The following is a 19731-nucleotide window of genomic DNA, read 5'->3' on the forward strand; positions in this document are numbered from 1 at the left end:
GTTGAAAGCCTTTGTACAGTACAGTTTTGATCACTTCTGCAGTCTACTTCATGTCTGCATTTATAACATTCCAGTTCTCACAATGAATAGACAGCAATGTATATATGGAGAACTCTATAAAATTTAGATGAGTAACTACATTTTTTACTATTACATGTTTGCAGTCTCATTAGCTGAACAAGCTGCACACTCACCTTTGGTGCTGAAAGATCAGTTATCTCTGGGTTCTTTTACTACACCAGGTAGATGAATTACTTGTCCAATACAGGTAATGTAGTCCAGCATTAAGGGGGGGCTGCAATTCTGAATGTACCGACACCAAGACCTCAGATGAAATGTTAAACCAAGAGCTCATCTGCCTGAGTTGGTGATAACTCTTTGATATTATTTTTATTGTAGTATTGTTTTTGTTGCAATGGCATTGGCTTGGTTTTGGTAAGAATAGCATAAACTTGGTTTCCTTCATGTTTACGATTAAGTTGGAGGTGTGTAACCATGAATCAATAATCGAGAAAGACTTTAGCATGACCTGCTGAAAGTGTAGTATTTTAGGAACTAAGCAGATAAGGGTAGAGTCATCTGCATATAGGTTCATAGGTTCATAGGTAGGTACTAAGCTATCTGCCCTAGGGCATTTATAAGCCTAGCCAGAATGTGTTGGCTTTTGCCACCCTTTTAGACTAGATTCCTCAGCCCCTGTCCAGCAGGGCCATAGAAGTGATCCCAGGAGTAAATTTACGATTTTCCCATCCACTCATCAAGATTTCTCTTGAAGAAGGTCAGCAAGGGGCTCTGCCTAACATGAACCAGGATTCTATTCCAGAGCGGGGAAAGCCTCTGGGATATGAATATATCCCTCCAGCATGTCCTATTTATTGTTGTGCTGAGGTTTAAATCCATGGAGCGTGTAGCTGTAATGGATTTGGCTTTCTTGATGTGGAGCATGTCCATCAATTCCGGGTTAGACATGACCTTGTACGTCAGGCAGAGATCACCTCTGAGTAGGCGGTAAGCAACTGAGTAGAGCTGGAGTTTCTTTAGTCGAGCTGCATAGGGCATCTATGAGAGATAGTAGAGGGGCACAATGACAATGTGATTAGGTGAGCTATATAGAAGGTTTTTCTAACCACTTTGGCAATGTGATTGTCAAAGGAGAGGTTACTATCTACTTGGGTCCCCAGATCCCTAATTACTTCTTCCGTACTTAGTGTATTGCCTCCTATGTGGTAGTTTGTGGGCACTTTGTTTTTCCCATAGGGGATGACTATGCACTTTTTGGCATTTAGCTTGAGGCCATGGTTCTGACACCAGGTATTCATGTCCATAAGACCCTTCTGGAGGATGCCTGTGTCAGCCGGAGAGTTGATTATGGCTCTCAGCTTGCAATCATCTGCGAACTTGGTCAGCCACAGTCCTCCCGTGCTTGCCTGTTCCTTAGAGAAGTATATACCAAACAAGAGGGGTCCCAGGACTGAGCCCTGTGGGACACCACTTATAACCGGTTTAGAGTCGGACATGACGCCCACAACTCTGACCATGTGAGTTCTATCCCTGAGCCAGTTTGCAACCCATCTTGTGACATATGGGTTGATATTTAAGCTGGTAAGCTTATTTATGATGCCAGAGTGGGGTATTGTGTTGAAGGCCTTTGTGAGGTCCAGGTAGGCTGTGTGGACTACCTTTCCCTCATCTATGGCTTTGGTAGCTATTTCAAAAAAGTCAACTAGGTTTAGGAGGCAAGATCTGCCTTTAACAAAGCCGAATTGGGTAGGGTCCAGTGTCTAAAGGTTCCCAATGTCTTTGTTTATGAGGTCCATGATGATGCACTCCATAGCTTTGCAGACCAGGCTAGTCAGGCTTATAGGGCAATAGTTCCTAGGATCCATTGTGGTGCCACCTTTGTGGAGCAGGATTAGTGTTGCTGTACGCCATTCTTTGGGTACATAATCTGTGGTAAGGCTGAGTTGGAGCAGTGAGTTTATGTGAGGGTTTAGTTCTTTTTGGAGCTCATGTAAGATGCAGCCCGGGATACCATCCAGTCCCATTGATACTGTGTTTTTTACTTTGGAAAGGGCTGCTTTCACCTGTGTGTCTGTGATGTCTGGGGGACTGCATTCTTCTGGGATAGACACAGGTCCTTTTGGGGGGGAGGGGTGTTGGCAATGTCAGTAGGTTCAGTGTATTTTGTGCCATTTTGCACCAGCTCAGAGCAGATTTGAGAGTTGCCACCCAGATTCTTGACATAGCTAAAGAATGCCTTGTGATTATCTTTAGAGTCTTTGGTGATTTTTCTTTCGAAGCTAGCCTTCGATGATTTTATGATGGAGCAAAGTTTCTTGCTAATACTGATCAGGGATGCCGTCCCTTTTTGGGATTTTGCCCTATCATGTAATAGTTTCCTCCTTCTGTTGTATAGCTTATTTATGGCTGGGGTCCATCAGACTGGTCTCCTGTTTTTGGAGGAGTGAGTCTTGGTTTTACTTATGATGGCACGATCCATGCATTCCTGTAGGTGCTCATAGAGTGCATTTGTAAAGGATTCTGCAGTTTGGATAGCATTTTCCATTTGCTCGGGGGCTTTGAAACTTTCCACCTTGGTCTTGAGAAGTGTGAAGTTTGCTTCTTAGAGATTTTTTACAGTGGTTTCCTTGGCTGGGGGTGGGGTCGGGATGTGGATGTCCATTGGGATTAGTTTGTGGTCTGATCTTACCAATGAGGGGTTTACCACTGGTGTGGAACAATGATCCCCATATTGGTGATGACCAGGTCCAATATGTTGTCCCCTCTTGTGGGAGTGGTGACCAGTTGTTCCATGGTGTTTGAGTTTATAAACTCCAGGAACCATTGGGCAAAAGAGTTGGGACTTGAGTAGTTTTCCCAGTCAATGTTTGGGTAGTTGAAATCCCCCAATATCATGGTGTTTGGTGAGACCATATTATCCAATGTTCTCAGGAATGCCAAGTGGGGGTCCTGAGACAAGGCGGGTGATCTGTAGCAGGCTACAAACTGAAAATCAGTTTTGCCCACTGTTAGTTGCACCTGGAGGGTCTCCGATGCCTCGTGCAGTGCCACTAACCTGGAGAAGTGGGTATCCTTGATGAAGATGGATACTCCCCTGCCTTTTGTATTTCGGTCCGAGTTCTGGGGCCGAAAAGTATGGTATGAGTTGAATCCTGGTAGTGCTGGGGTGCTCTCTGGAGCCTTGAACCAGGTTTCTGTTACTGCACAGATACTGATGTTCTCCATACTGAGGAGTGCCTCGAGTGCTTGCATCTTGAGGTTTAGACTTCTGGTGTTGAGTAGCATTACCCTTAGTTTTTTGCTTCTGGTATTGTCTATGGATGTGGGTTTGTCTTTTGAACGTTGCCTAAAAAAGGCACTATGGGGGGTGGCAAGAGCCTTAGCCAGTATTCAAAAGCCTAAGGGTGACAGGTGCAAGCCGTCCCTGGTGAAGCAACGTGGTTGTCAAGCATGTCATCCCAGGCTGACAGACACTGGATCCCCTATGAATGACACCAATAGCTTAGACAATTTTTAAAATTGATCAATTTGTCTTTATACTGTGGCATCATTCTTGGTGTGGGCAAGATGCTACTCAGGGTCAGGGTCATACCGGCCTGGGCTACATGATCAGAGAGCTCCTCTATGTCTCTTTTCATGTAGTCCAGGGAGGTACATCTCAGGTCATTCACACCAACATGGACAATGACAGAGTCATATTTGTACCTGCTGTGGAGTAACCTGAGTGCATGTGTTATGTGGTGGATCCTGGCACTCGACAGGCAGCTTACAGTGACCTTCTCCTTGTTCAGTCTGGTGAGTGGGACGTCAGTGTGCCTGATAATAGAGTCTCCTATTACTAATGTATTAGGTGCGTTATTTACCCTTAAGGGCTGCGACTGTGTGGCACACTGACTTTGTGAAGTATGTGATACGTGAAAGTTGTTGTGGGGTAGTGGTTGCGTGGATGTCTGCCTTGGAGGTCTCTGCTGCTTTGGCAGATTTTTATTTAGAGCCTCTAAGTATGTTTTTGTGAGTTTATGTGTCTTGTTTGCTGATGCAATTGGTCTATGTGAGACTGGTTGTGTGGTGCGAGTGGTTTCCTTCTCCTCCTGACTGACTGTGCCAGTCTTGGTTTGAGAGAGAGTTGCCTCCAGTTTGGCTGTATAGTTGCACTCTCACATAAATTTGAGTTTGTTGGAAGGAGGAGAGGGTTGTCTGTGTACATAAGGCAACTGTAACATTGCCTCAAGATTCCCAGATTCACCAGCTGGACTGGAGAGTATACCTGAAACTGCACTTTGGACATGCCTGGATAGTTTTAAAAAATGATTGATTGATTGTCCGGAATGGATGAATAGGCAGCCTTGTACTTCTGGGTAGTAAAAAGGGGTGTAGTGCTATAGCTTGTTAGTGCTTACTGAGGAATTTGACCAAGTGCTGTGCTGTAGAAGGAAGGTAGAGTGCTTACTTTGAGAGTTAGACTAGTTCTAAGGGAAAAAAATTGAAGAGCAGACTTTGTGGAGCCGAGAATAGTTTAAAACAGCTTAAACAGCGCTGCGCTACATTGCGCGATGCTGTGTGGTGTGCAAAATCGCCCAAAACTGCGCAAATGCGGGTTTTAATGCAGGGAGCTTGAAAGAGATAGGAATTATCCCAAAACGGCCAATAAGTTACTAGTTGCTGGGCTGTGACCACTCCTCCAGGGACAGATAGGCTGCTCAAAGCTCCCCACTCTCACTGGTGAACAGAGAAGCTTCCTCCTATACAAGTAAGGATATGGGAAACACAGGAACTTATACCACAGCCCAGAATTCAGCTAAACCTGAAATCTGGACTACTCTAGTTCAGAAAACGGGGGAAACAAGAATTTGTTTTGTTTTTTTTTTTTTGTTTTTTTCAACAGAACAACAGTAACTTAATAAGAAACACTGTAAATGCTTTAAACAGGCTAGCACACTTGAGTGTGTAGCCTACAACAGTTAAACAACACAAAAACAATTTATAGAAGTGCAGGAACAGTAAAAATGCAAAAACAAAGCTTTTTCAGATATTAGAGTAGCTAGAAACTCACTTTTCAGCGTGAATATGCAGTCGCAAGTAGAAAGGCAGAGAAAAAAATACTTAATCTGTTTTAAAGTCTCTCTTTCATCTCTCTTCTACTTGTAGCACTCTGCAGGACCACGAGGAGCTGTGCTGAGTCTGTAACAAGCACAAAGCCATGCAAATGTGGGTTTTAAGGCAGGGAGCCTGAAAGAGATAGGAATTAGCCCAAAACGGCCAATAAGCTACTAGTTGCTAGGCTGAGACCACTCCTCCAAGGACAGATAGCTGCTCAAAGCTCCCCACTCTCACTGGTGAACAGAGAAGCTTCCTCCTATCCAAGTAAGGATATGGGCAACACAGGAACTTATACCGCAGTCCAGAATTCAGCAAAACCTGAAATCTGGACTACTCTAGTTCAGAAAAGGCGGGAAACAAGGATATTTTTTTTTTGTTTTCAACAGAACAACAGTAACTTAATAAGAAACACTGTAAATGCTTTAAACAGGCTAGCGCACTTGAGTGTGTAGCCTACAACAGTTAAACAACACAAAAATGATTTATAGAAGTGAAGAAACAATAAAAATGCAAAAACAAAGCTTTTTCAGATCTTAGAGTAGCTAGAAACTCGCTTTTCAGCGAGAATATGCAGTCAGAAGTAGAAAGGCAGAGAAACAATACTTAATCTGTTTTAAAGTCTCTCTTCCATCTCTCTGCTGCTTGTAGCACTCTGCAGGACCAAGAGGAGCTGTGCTGAGTCTTTAACAAGTGCAAAACCGCACAAATGCAGGTTTTAAGGCAGGGAGCTTGAAAGAGATAGGAATTAGACCAAAATGGCCAATAAGCTACTAGTTGCTGGGCTGAGACCACTCCTCCAGGGACAGATAGGCTGCTCAAAGCACCCCACTCTTACTGGTGAAAAGAGAAGCTTCCTACTATCCAAGTAAGGGTATGGGCAACACAGGAACTTATACCACAGCCCAGAATTCAGCAAAACCTGAAATCTGGACTACTCTAGTTCAAAAAAGGCGGGAAACAAGGATTTTTTTTTTGTTTTCAAAAGAACAACAGTAACTTAATAAGAAACACTGAAAATGCTTTAAACAGGCTAGCGCACTTGAGTGTGTAGCCTACAACAGTTAAACAACACAAAAACGATTTATAGCAGTACAGGAGCAGTAAAAATGCAAAAACAAAGCTTTTTCAGATCTTAGAGTAGCTAGAAACTCGCTTTTCGGCAAGAATATGCAGTCTCAAGTAAAAAGTCAGAGAAAAAATACTTAATCTGTTTTAAAGTCTCTCTTTTGTCTCTCTGCTGCTTATAGCACCCTGCAGGACCATGAGGAGCTGTGCTGAGTCTGTAACAAGTGCAAAACCATGCAAGTGCAGGTTTTAAGACAGGGAGCTTGAAAGAGATAGGAATTAGCCCAAAACGGCCAAAAGGTACTAGTTGCTGGGCTGAGACCACTCCTCCAGGGACAGATAGGCTGCTCAAAGCTCCCGACTCTCACCGGTGAACAGAGAAGCTTCCTCCTATCCAAGTAAGGATATGGGCAACACAGGAACTTATACCACAGCCCAGAATTCAGCAAAATTTGAAATCTGGAATACTCTAGTTCAGAAAAGGCAGGAAACAAGGATTTATTTTTGTTTTTTTTTCAACAGAACAACAGTAACTTAATAAGAAATGCTTTAAACAGGTTAGCGCACTTGATTGTGTAGCCTACAACAGTTAAACAACACAAAAATGGTTTATAGAAGTGCAGGAACAGTAAAAATGCAAAAACAAAGCTTTTTCAGATCTTAGAGTAGCTAGAAACTCACTTTTCGGCGAGAATATGCAGTTGCAAGTAGAAAGGCAGAGAAATAATTACTTAATCTGTTTTAAAGTCTCTCTTTCGTCTCTCTGCTGCTTGTAGCACTCTGCAGGACCACAAAGAGCTGTGCTGAGTCTGTAACAAGCACAAAACCGCGCAAATGCGGGTTTTAAGGCAGGGAGCTTGAAAGAGATAGGAATTAGCCCAAAACGGCCAAAAAGCTACTAGTTGCTGGGCTGAGACCACTCCTCCAGGGACAGATAGGCTGCTCAAAGCTCCCCACTCTCACTGGTGAACACAGCAGCTTCCTCCTATTCAAGTAAGGATATGGGCAACACAGGACCTTATACCACAGCCCAGAATTCAGCAAAACCTGAAATCTGGACTACTCTAGTTCAGAAAAGGCGGGAAACAAGGATATTTTTTTTTTTTTTTTTTTTTTCAAAAGAACAACAGTAACTTAATAAGAAACACTATAAATGCTTTAAACAGGCTAGCGCACTTGAGTGTGTAGCCTACAACAGTTAAACAACACAAAAACGATTTATAGAAGTGCAGGAACAGTAAAAATGCAAAACCAAAGCTTTTTCAGATCTTAGAGTAGCTAGAAACTCACTTTTCAGTGAGAATATGCAGTCGTAAGTAGAAAGGTAGAGAAAAAATACTTAATCTGTTTTAAAGTCTCTTTTTCGTCTCTCTGGTGCTTGTAGCACTCTGCAGGACCACAAGGAGCTGTGCTGAGTCTGTAACTATGCTGGTTCCTGTGTGGAGATAATTTACAAAGATGTTAAACAGTAATGGTACTAGGATCGATCTTTGAAACACCAGCAAAGACGTGCAGACATGTTGAGTATTTGTTTCATCATTTTACAGCTTATTGCCTATTTGATAGCAAGCTATGAAACTATAACAGGCATAGTAGTGACAGGAATTGAAATGAAGGTAATGCAAACGTTAATTTTGTGAAGGGCAATAATAAGACAAGGGAGATGATAAAACATAAGCAAGTATGGTAAGTTGTAGGTGGAAGTAAACTATAGAATGCACTCTGGTAGAGATTTCTATAATGAGATGATAATGAAGGGCATAGTAGGGAGGAGAAAGGTTAATGTTAATTACAGAAGCTGATTGGGAAGCATGAGTGTTAGGTAACTGAAAGGAAGAGTGCTGTAGAAGATTGAAGTTGATTGGCTAAATATGATTAGGGGGTGGAGACTGACAAAAAACAGCAGAGTATGGGGGTGGGTGAGAAATGAGGGTAGGGCTGGGGAGTGGAGTGAGGCCAATCAGAGTAGGATAGACCTGACACAGGTATGTTTTTTTACAAGAAATATCTTTATTAAATTATCATGTGTGGCACAGGCAATCTTACATTTATATAAATGAAAATAAATCATAGAGGCACAATCTCATTTGCAAACATTATATCTTACAAACCATGCCAACACACCTGTAGCTGCAAACATTATACATCACTTTTTATATATCCAGTCATTGTCAGTCAACCATTACATAGCTGATTCAGATCCTGCCTTCTCTTAAACATTGTTTTTCCTGTGCATGTAGTGGTCCCGCATTTCCCAATTTTTCCTGTGTAACTTGCTACTACTCTTTTCTAAAGATCCCAGTTCCAGTTGTTTTATTTCTGCTGGTTTAGACTTTGATTTCCATTTTCTAGTTATTGCTTTTTTGGCAGCTATCATAATTAGACTAATCAAGCCCTTACTATGTCTAGGCAATTCCAACTCTATATCATAGCTCAAAAAAATCATTTCCATAGTCAATCAAATTTGCTCACCCAGCTTCTCCGACAGAGCAGTCTTCAGGGGAATCTTTAAAGTCTGCCAACTCATTACACTCCCAGAAAATATGTTCCCAGTTACCTCTTTCTTCCCCATCACATCTCCAATATTTGCTTCCTGATGAAAGATTCTTTGGAGCCTGCTTGTGATATAAAAATATCTATGTAAACACTTCCAGGAAAAGATCCTAAATCTTCTAGATTTTGTTGCATATTTGGGAGATATACCTATATCTCCCCACTGTTTCTTTGTGAATTGCTTATCCAATCTCTCTTCCCAATTCTTCTTAACCTCTTCTGATTGATTCTTATAGTTATCAAGCAATATTTTATATGCTCTACTAATTATTCCTTTTTTAATGGCCACTTCTGTTCTAGATTCTGCTAAGAACTCTACCAGTGCTGGTCTTTCGTTTAAGACCCCCCTATTTCTTTCTCCTTGCCTGTACTCTGATATCAATCCTTGATATGGAAGGGAATCTCTAACCTGCAGTCCAAATGAGTTATTCACATCTTCCCATTCTATTAACTTTCCCTCTCTAATTATTTGCTCCCAATACCTTGGTTCCTTTGCCAGTTTTCCCCAATAGACTCCTGCCCCCTCTTGCCTGTTGTCTGAATCCCTAATTGCAGTCACCCCAATCAGCAGAATCTCTTTTCTCCATTCCTGTATTGACTTTGTTCTTAGAAGACATTCTGCTACTTTTTAAATATAATATTCTGTATTATTATTGTTGTTCTCCTTAAAGGTTTGCATCCAAAATCCCAGTCTCCCTCTGTTACTTGAACTTCTCCCCTGTTTCATCATCATCTCTTTCCACTTTGAATTGTAGTTTTCTGCTTGTGCTATCTATAGGAGCCTTAACTGTGTTGCTGATCCAGGTGTATTTTTGATACTTAGAAACAATCACTTTCATCAAGCAACAGCTAGTTAAGTGTTACCAATGTAATTACACTAAAAATTTAACAGAACAGTCATCATCTATAAATGTCTTGAGTATACTTTTGTCAGAGTTCAATATGGTAAGGAATAGAGTTGGATGCATGACTGACAGGATATTTTGCTAGGGTTGTCAGTATGGGTCAGTTTTCACTGATAGAAACAGTAGTCGTATGCTTAAACCCTTAACCTTTTTGAAGTACAAACTGCTTATGGGTAAAAGAGCCTTGCCTATCAAAATATAATGGCTGCACCTAAAAGTCTTAGACTGTGTATTTTTCTCCTCAGGTCTATGTTGCAATGGTATATTATCCCACTCAGACTTTCCTGGTAAACAAATGTCAAATAAAATAAAATACATATTGTCAGCACAGAAAAAAAAGATTTCTGCAGGCTGCAAATCGTCCTAACAGAAGAAAGATAATTTTATGCAGAAATATAGGTCCAAAAAGTTACTGTACTTTGACAGAAATATTTAATTAAAATGTAAAGATGTGAAAAAACAATGGAGTTTATTAATGCTAGTCTATCCTCCTTTTTTGCATTAAAGAGCCCCCCTTTATTCAAATTTAGTCTCAAGCCCCGAATAATAGTAAAAAATAATCTGTATAAACTGGTACCTTTGTTTATATGAAATTCACTTTTTTAGTAATTGTCAAAGGAATAGCATTCCATTGTTTCATCAATTTTCATGTCATCTAATAAAAAATTTCCACTGTTGTAATATAGCATTGGCATCTCCAAACATTATTCCCAAAACATGGCAAGTATATTAAAATGTATATCCCAGTTTTTTTCGTACCACCTAAGCCTTTATACATTTTTTATTTTTACATTCAGAGTTTATTTTTTGTGACAATAATTATTTCATTCACTTGCATACACCATATACAACAGTAGAAAATTGTTATGCTGTTTCATTTAGCTTTGTTATAATACTGTAAATATTTCTGTATAACAGTAATCATTACAAGTGCAGATAAAGTGCCACTGAAGGGACAACCTCGTTTCACATCATGTGACACTTTCATCTCACTTCCACATTACCACTACGGCAATATTCCAGATATGGTCATATATGTATAATGTGATAATTTTCCATCTAACCCATATTCACAGGATGATAGGATCATAGGAGGTTACTAGGCTATTGGTCCTGAGTCCCTTATAAGCCTAGCCAAAAGTTTAGCCCATGTTTAGACAAGTCATCACCTGATGCCCCTGTCCAGCAGGGACATGGGTAAAATCCCAGGGGTGTATTTTCTGTTTCCCATCCAGTTATCCAGGTTGCACTTAAAAAAGGGTAAAGAGGTACTCTGCTTGATGAGGAGAGGGAGTCTATTCCACAGATGGGGGAGTCTCTTGGACACAAATTTATCCCGCCAACAGGTCCTGTTGATGTCACAGACCAGGTTGAGGCCATGTGTGTGGGTTACTGGAGTGGAGCTTGACTTGTAGATATGCAGCAGTTCCATCACGGACTTCGCCTTGATGGACTGCTGCATATCCGCGCATGTGGGTTACTCGAGTGGAGCTTGACTTGCAGATATGCAGCAGTTCCATCAAGACAGAGTACGTGATTGCCTTGTATGCCAGACAGAGGTCACCTTTGAGGAGTCTGTATGAAACTGAGTAGAGGGATAGGGCTTTTAGCCTATCTGTGTATGGCAGATGTTTGAGGGCCTGGATTCTCTTGGTGAGGAACTTCTGTGGTATGTCCAGCTGCTGCATGTGCTTTGCGAGGTACATGCCAAAAGGGGTATTGTACTCAATAATGGGCCTTATAATGGAAGAATACAGGGATGTTATGACCGCCTTGTTCCTGGATCAGATACCCTTACTTATGAGGTGGGCCTTGTAGAAGGCTTTCCGTAAAATGGAAGCAAAATGATGGCCAAAATTCAGGTTGCTATCAACCTGGATGCCCATATCCCTTACGACTGATTGCATGCTTAGGACATTGTTATTACTATCATAATTTGTGGGGACGTCACTCTCCCCAAAGGGGATGATGATGCATTTTTTGGTATTCAGCTTGAGGCCATGTTTCTGGCACCAGTCATTTGTCTGAGTGAGACCCTCTTGGAGGATGTCCACATCACTAGGGGAATTGATGACAGCACCCAGCATGCAGTCATCTGCAAACTTGGTCATCCATAGCCCACTAGTTTTGGCCTGCACTTCAGAAAAGTATATCTCAAATAGCAGAGGCCCCAAGACCGAACCCTGGGGTATGCCGCTTGTTACAGGTGTACTGCTTGAGGTGCCATCCCCTATTTTGACTAGGTGGGTTCTATCAGTGAGCCAGTTTGCTACCCATCTGGTAACATACTGACTGAGGCCTAGTTGAGAGAGTTTATCCATTATGCCCAAGTGGGGAATAGTGTTGAAGACTTTGGCCAGGTCAATGTAGGTGGTGTGCACTGTCTTCCCCTCGCCCATGGCATTGGTGACTGTCTCAAAGAAGTCGACCAAATTTAACAGACACGACCTCCCCTTGAAGAAGCCAAACTGTGTGGGATCGAGTGTTTGGTGGTTGCCAGTGTCCCTGTTAATGAGATCCATGATAATCCATTCCATGGGCTTGCAGATCAGGCTAGTTAGGCTGATGGGTCTATAATTTCCTAGATCGGTGGATGCTCCACATTTGTGTAAAGGCATGGCAATGGCTGTCCTCCACTCAGCTGGGATGAAGTCAGTACTCAGGCTTTGGTTGAATAGGACGCCTAATGGTGCTGCAAGTTCCTGCCTAAGTTCACATAGGTTACAGCTTGGGATGTTATCGGGTCCCATGGAAACTGTATTTTTTGCCTTTGAGAGAGCAGTGATGACCTGTTCCCTAGATATAAGGGGAAGGGGCCAGGTACTGGGGATGTCCTGATTTACTGATGGGGGGTACAGATGGGTAAAGTTTTTGCTTAATCTGTCAGCCAGCAAGTTTGCTATATCTACGGCATTTGTAAATGTGGTGTCCTTGACCACCAGTTCTGAACAGATCTGGGTGCTTCCTTTGAGGCTGCGGACATATGTGAAGAAGGCCTTATGATTGTCTCTAGTAGATGTGGCCAATTTGGACTCAAGGTTTGCTTTGGAGGATTTCACTAGTGCTCTTATTTGCTTGTTCAGGCTAAGGAGACATTGCTTCCAACTGGGCACCTGCTCCTTCTTGGTCTTGGACAGCATTTTTTCCCTTTTTTTATAGAGTTTATTTATTGCAGATGTCCACCAGACATGTTTACTCTTCCTTGTGGAGGATGATTTAGTCCTGTCGGGTATTCCTGATTCCATGCATCTATATAAATGCTTGTATAGTGCTTGGGTGTAGTTTTGGATATTGGTGCCAGTTTCTACAGAGGGAGAGGGGGCTGTGAAGCTGTTTATACCATCCCTCAAGAGGCTGTAATCAGTTATGGAGAAGTTTTTATGTCTGACCCTAGCTAGAGGGGGGGGGGATGGGGGAAATGGTGACTTTGAAAGTGGCCGCTTTATGGTTGGATCCTACAAGGGACTATGATACTGCAGGGACGCTGCAGTGGTTACTCATGTTGGTTAATACCAAGTTCATAGGTTCATAGCTTCATAGGTAGGTACTAGGCTGTTGGCCCAAGGGCCTATGTAAGCCTTGCCAACAAGGTTCCCTGGCTTATGCCACTCAAGAAAGTTATTTTCCTGTCCCACTGTCGAGCAGAGACACAGAAGGGATCCCTGGGGTGTATTTCCTATTTCCCATCCACTCATCCAGATTTTTCTTGAAGAGTGCTAATGAAGAATTTTGCTTGATGTAGATGGGTAGCCTGTTCCAGAGTATGGGAAGTCTCTGGGACAGGAATCTATCCCTCCAGCATGTCCTGTTTATTGTGGTGAAAAGGTCTAGGTCCCTAGAGCATGTAGCTTGGAAGGATTGGGACTTCTTTAGGTGTAGCATGTCCAACAGCTCTGGGTTTGACATAGCTTTATATGTTAGGCAGAGATCACCTAGGTGATATGATATGATAGGTGATATGCTACAGAGTAAAGTTGGAGTTTTTTGAGGAGGTCAGTGTAGGGCATTTGTTTGAGGCCAGTAATCCTATTTGTGAGGTACTTCTGTGGCCTTTCCAGCTGCTGCAGATGTCTTGTGAGGTACATTCCAAAAGGGGCGTTGCACTCTATAATGGGTCTAATGAGTGTCGGGTAGAGGGGAACAATAACCTCTTTTTTTCCTGGATGAGAACCCTTTTATGATGAGGTGTGCCACATAGAAGGACTTCCTGACTACTGTGGCGATGTGACTATCAAAGGTGAGACTACTGTCCACCTGGGTCCTAAGGTCTCTTATCACACATTCGGTGTTAAGTAGATTGCTGCCTATGTGGTAGTTCATGGGTACAGAGTTTTTACCAAAGTCGATCAAATGTAGTAGACCCATTACACCATATAATATATCTTACAATATATAAGTCACTCTTATGTAAACTTTTCATAAAAACGTATAGTCAGCATTGCTTAACATAAGCAGTTTCCAATTTCTTATGTCTTATCGCTTTTTCATTTTTACATAGACTGTATTCTAACTCCACAGATGTCTGTATAGATAGTACCACATTCCAAGTCAAAACTTGTACAAAAGTTAGTTTCTGTCACTTTTATTATAGCCATATACTATGCCATCTGGAATTAGAGCATTATTCTCATTAACATCCTGCAGTGTCATAATTAAGTGTATGACAGTACTAGGTTTCTCCAAGTGTTGCTTTTATACTTTTGGAACATTCCAGAATATTTTCTTGCATACTCAATGTGGTTTATACATCTGTATAACATAATGAATAACAGTATTCATTATAGTACATAGTTTACCTAAAGCATCCATTATGGATTTCATTTTTCCCACGTGAGCTTTTTTTTTTCTTTTTTGAAAAGAAGAGATTAGTAGATTGTAGGGTGGGAGGTTGGCTTAATGGTTAAGGTGTTTACCTTTCAAATGCAAGGTACAAGGTTTGATTCTCACTTGGGGTAATTGGCTAGACTTAAAATGGCTCACAAGGGCAGTTAGTCTAGTATGAATCTGTGAACCTGATTTATCTTGCAAAAAGAACTATCTGTATAACGCGCATCTGATTTTATTACATTTCTAAAATTTTATATCATTCTTTCTAATAATAATTTCTTCCTGTCTGTGCCAATGTATAGTCATAATCCTGTAAATAACATTCATACTCTGTTTTTATGCTTCCATAACCACCACATAACCATGATTTCACTTGCATATAATTTTTTATACATTTTGTTATAAACTATCCACTATGGAGTTACACAATAAAATCATTTCATTGTGACATAAACTTTCTATTGCTGGTTTCCTGCAGAAAAGAAAACGTTCGATAGTAATATTTCATCTTTTCATAGGAGGTTAGTAGGCTATTGAACCTAGGGCCTTTACAAGCCTAGTCATGATGTACCCTTGTTCCTTTATAGATTGAGACCTATAGTCTATATTTGCAAAGCGAATCTAAGGTCAGCACTTACTGCCCTTGTCCAAGAGTGACATAGGTGAAATCCCCAGGGTAAATTTACGGTTTCCCATCCAATTATCCAAGTTGCTCTTAAAGAGAGTTATTGAGGAACTTTGTTTAACATGAATTGGGAATTTGTTCCTGAGGACTGGCAACCTCTGGGAGACAGATCTGCATTTCCAGCATGTCCTGTTAATGTCACAGGCTGGGTTAAGGTCCCTGAAGTGAGTGAGTGAGTCTTGTGCCATTTGACTTGCAGATGTGCAGCATTTCCCCTAAGGCAGGGTCTGAGACTGTTCTGTGGGCCAGGCACAAGTCACCTGTAAGCAGTCTGTACAATGCAGAGTACAGTGACAGGGCCTTTAGTCTGTCCATGCAGGTCATATTTTGAAGGCCGTGAATGTTCTTAGTAATAAACCTTGGAGGTCTGTCCAGCTGCTGCAATTGTTTGGTAAGGTACATACAAAACGGGGCATTGTACTCAATTATTGGTCTGATGAGGAATGAGTACAGGGGAGTTATAAACTCTAACTTTGGATGCTATCCCCATACTTATGAGAACATGTTCCTGTACACATTTTTAGATAAAAGGAATCAGTCCCTAATATACTATAGTCCAAAGTGCAGCATGATTTGAAAATGGTACATCATATAATCCACTCTCCATCTCTGTTTAACTTTCAGGAAGGAAAATGTGTCAGTCTCACTATGTAACATTTCTCTATGATATGCAGAGGGTCTTATTCCCCATTAGTAAGTTATCTATGCTTTACATCTCTTAATATCTGAGTTTATTTACTCAGATAATTTATATACATTACAGTTAAACTTTCTTATTAAGACTATATCCATGTTTACCAATGCAATTTTATATCATTGTAAATAAATGTCATTGTCTGCTATATTAGTGCATGCATTAATGAGGACTAAATGTTATTCTTACAGTTCAAGTCCCACAGAACACATCTTCCTGGTATTAAGTGCTTTATCTAAAACAGTACTGTATTCCAAGATTTTTAATATGACAATACCTGAACCTAAATCTTTGCCAAAGCTCCATATAATATTGCTTTTTTATAAAGCTTCCATTCAGCCTGATATCCTCCTAATAATATCCACAGTGATTTAATATTAAGCACAGTACAGTTGTGTAAGTAAATTTACCATAACAGTAGGTGTTCTAACATATCACTGTTGCTGTAGCTATACCGTGCCTACACCCCCTTTCTTTCTTATTTTTATATATTGCTAGAGCGGGTATGTATATACACTGTGGGGCAAGAAAGCTCTGTTTGGCACACCGACTGCTTTTTATATGAAGTTGTACTCAAGCTCCCAGCAGTTAATGTGTGTAGAAGGTGCCCTTAAAATTTGGTCATAAATTTAGCAGGATATGACCCTAATAGGTTCGACTACTGCAGCAGTTATTTTGTGTTCAGCATTTTACACATCCAAACTCCACATGATCGCACAACCAGAAAAGAAGAAACAAACAGAACAGTCTACCTTTAGGAATGTATTTAGGCCAACTGTACCACAGACATTTTTTGCACAAAAAAACAAATATATATATATATATATATATATATATATATATACATGATTATATAAACTTACAAATGAAATTTTATCTAAAGTGGTATCTTTATTTTCTTCCATGTTCTTGTCTAATAATTCATAAGCATTTTGCTTACTAACAGTGTATTCATCTTCTACTGTATTATCACGTTCATTGCTTGTCGATACATTTTTACCACTATCACTGTTAACATTTCCACGTGTTTTCATTTTCCATTTCACATTCTTCCTGAGTAGCAAAAATATTAAAATTTACTGAATTATAACAGTCTTTAATGCAGTTTTATCAGACACAGTATTATCTTAACTACTTATCACCATCAAACCAGAAGAGTCCTTTAGTGATACTATTTCTATAAAATGCTTTATAGTCATGCATAGAGTGTCCATTTTCATAACATTAATTACATTTTCAAAGAATTGCTATATCAAATGTCTGTCATCCCCACAGCTGTATCATTTTTTTCTGGGCTGTCTCCCATACTTGCAAATGTCTCTTTTACAACTTATTATGATAATGTTTGGTAGGTACTGTAAACAGCCACCTAATCAGATAACTGAATTCATATTTCCCATGCCCCCTTTTAAAGTTCTTTCATCAAAAACTTTCTTGATTTGAAATAAATCTAGCATTTTCCAGCAAAATAATGTCTTAAGTGTTCTTCATTCATGACTTCAGTTCTGAAATGAATGGTTATTTTGTCTTAACTGAAATGTTGGCACCAGTAACAAAATAATCATTCCATGGCATACAAAATGATTTATTATACAAATGACTCCCTATTAATATTCAAAAACATGCATGCTGAGTGGCCCAGCCCAACCAGTGTGCCCATTGTGAATCCCACAATATACCAACGGAAAAAGGTCCGGTCGCCCGGACTTTTTTCCGTTGATATAAAAGTGCCCTAAAACCTTTTTTTTTTTTTTACAATTAAAAAAAAAAGAGAGAAAACAGAGCAACGGAGACTTTCTTTTCACCGTTGCTTCTGTTTCAAAGCATTGATGTACTGGGTATGCGTGGGAACGCAAGTCCCATATGCATGCGCAGTACATCAAAACGAAGAAGCAATATACCACAACTGGCAGAAGAACAGTAATCTGTCATTATACAAGGACATTATTTAAGAAAAGTAAGTTTTTTTTTAAATAATGTCATTGTATAATAGCAATAACTGACTCCGTGTTGTGGTATATTGAAGATTTACCTACGGTTGTCTTTGTTTAATCACTTGGGCTTCGCCCTCATGATTAAACCACACCAACCATGGGTAAATCTTTAATATACCACACCACGTCGTTGGTTATTGCTTTATTATGAAACAGTTGCAGAAATGTATCAGTTAAGCTATTGTTTTCGAATGTCAAGCCAAAAAAATATTAAATTTCTATATTAATTAGTGCTTTGATGTCTCTTGCTACAAAGCTAAGTGGAGCAGTAATAAAATCCTATAACACATGTGTGTCAATATAATTTCCATTTCTGTTTTAATTTGCACAGTTGGCAATTTCTTCAGTTTGTGTTTTTTGCTTCACTTCCAACATACTGAGAAGTGGTAGAAAGAACTGAACCATTTGTCTGACATCTGCTAAATGCCATTGTGGAGTCACTATGATAGTTTTGTTCATGACTTCCTGTTTCTGGTATAACCTGTAAATTGGTTCTGGTCACTTTTGTCCATCTTCCAAAGCATTCAAATTAGAATCAGAATAATGTGCAATGAGGTTTTCTTCATGTTTTCGAGGGGAAAACATTTTTATAGCATCAGATCAAGATAAAGCCATATCATCACTGGGTTTTTGTTCTGCAGTCAGATTTGAAGTATATCATTTTCAAGACCTCCTGATTGTGTAACTGCTACTTCAGTGACCTCTGACCCTGGTGCCTCCTGCACATTATCTATAAATCCATCAGGTAGAGCTGAAACAGCATTCAGAGGTGTTATCACCATTTTATCTTCCAAGCTCATAAACAAGATGTCATTCTCCTCCGTAGCAGCTCTCAGTCTCAGTCCACATTAAAGGATGAGATGAAAATCCCCAATGTCCTGACCAAATTTCCCTTAGTATGGATATTATCTTGGGGCTCCCCTGAACAGAGACCACTGGCTTAGTGGGACTAAGTCAAGAAAGTGTAAATAAATAAATTTAATAAATAAATCATCCAGCGGCATTTCATAAATACCTTTAATGTATATTCTGATTTATTATATTTAGTTCCATTAACAGAAATGTTTTGAATAAGTTTTTGATTCTCAATTTATTCCTTTCATTTATTCACTTGTATTGGTTAACTGGGGTAGAGCTGTGCTCTCATTGGACCCTTTTCAGGCTCAGCCTGGGAGCACTATGCAGTCAAGTGACCAGCTCAGTGTCACATATTTAGGCAAATGGAACCTGGGGGAGTTAAACGCTTGACCACAACAAGCAGCTTGCTAACAAATCAAAGCTTCAGTCCTCTGTGTCAGTTGCCAGATGTAACTTAAAAATATGACCATGGAACAACTAGTTGTAAGAAAGAATAAATTAACTTTCTTTCCATGACCCATGTTCATTAAATACTGAATTTAAATCCTTATGCATATCGTGCAGTTCTCCAAATATGTTGGTAATCATGCTTTCGTATTGACACTTATCCTTTTTGACAGTTTCACTTATTATGCTTCACCTTGCTCTATGAAATAAGCTTAATTGCTATTTAATTTGTATTTATTTATTTAAAATGTGTTTACCAAGGTAGAGCTCTGATCAAAAGTGACCAGTTTCATTCTTGGACTAGAAATGCAGAAAAGTCAGAATTACTTTTACTGACAGATAGCAGCAGTATAACGAAAATAGCACATCTGTGAAATACCAATCTAAAGTAACAAAAAATTAGAGTATATACAATGGTAATATACTCTAGCTATGATAAATTAAGACACTCCTCATTTAGAAAGTCATATGTCTGTGTGGTCTAAGTGGGAATGATAGGATATTGGAATGAAGAATATTAAGAGTTTGAGTAGTTGGAAGGATAAGTCGTGTTAAGCGAACTATTATGTGAATGAGAAGTGA

This window comes from Protopterus annectens, chromosome 2.part1, assembly GCF_019279795.1.
Source record: "Protopterus annectens isolate FY-2018-M chromosome 2.part1, PAN1.0, whole genome shotgun sequence".
In the NCBI taxonomy this organism is placed as follows: Eukaryota; Metazoa; Chordata; order Ceratodontiformes; family Protopteridae; genus Protopterus; species Protopterus annectens.